Raw genomic sequence first — 670 nt, 5'->3', positions numbered from 1 at the left:
GTTTGCATGCTTTTTTTTTTTTTAGTTAAGATTATTAGGGTTTTCTGAGGACTTTTTTGTTCATTTTGTTTTGGTTTAGTTTTTGGTGTTGGGTGTGACACCTAGTGGTACTGAGGGGAATATGTGTGGTGCTGGGAATTTGAATTAGACTCAGCCATATGCAAGGTACATACTTTAACCCCTGTATTATCTTTCTGTTCCTTCTGAGAGCTAATACAGAACACTTCTATCCTGCTAGGACACTCAAAATAGACCAAACAAAATACATACAAATTAATCAAAAGAACTTTCATAGATTGCCATTTGTATAATTATACTGAGAATATTTTTCTCTTGTGATTTTTTTTTCAGTAAGAAAAATTTCTGTGGAAGTGAAGTTAATTTTTAAATAAAAGTTTATTCTGTTAAGGAACACAATAAATTTAATACTTGGGTTGCATCAAAAGTTAGAGAAAAGAGTGCCTATGGGCTACAAGTTGATATTGAAAATGGTTCTTGGGTTGAATGCCCTCATCTGGAAAATGGATGTTACATCAATTATGATGCTCTAGTTATAAATCACATAAATTTTTATCTAATTAAAGCAATAGGGAATTAATGGGACAATACACAATGGAAGGAAAAGCTAAAGAAACAACAGTACCAAGGAATAAAATTAAACCTGGGCTCC

The sequence above is a fragment of the Sorex araneus genome, chromosome 1 (assembly GCF_027595985.1).
Source record: "Sorex araneus isolate mSorAra2 chromosome 1, mSorAra2.pri, whole genome shotgun sequence".
Taxonomy (NCBI): domain Eukaryota; kingdom Metazoa; phylum Chordata; class Mammalia; order Eulipotyphla; family Soricidae; genus Sorex; species Sorex araneus.
Note: the sequence above shows the minus strand (reverse complement) of the source record.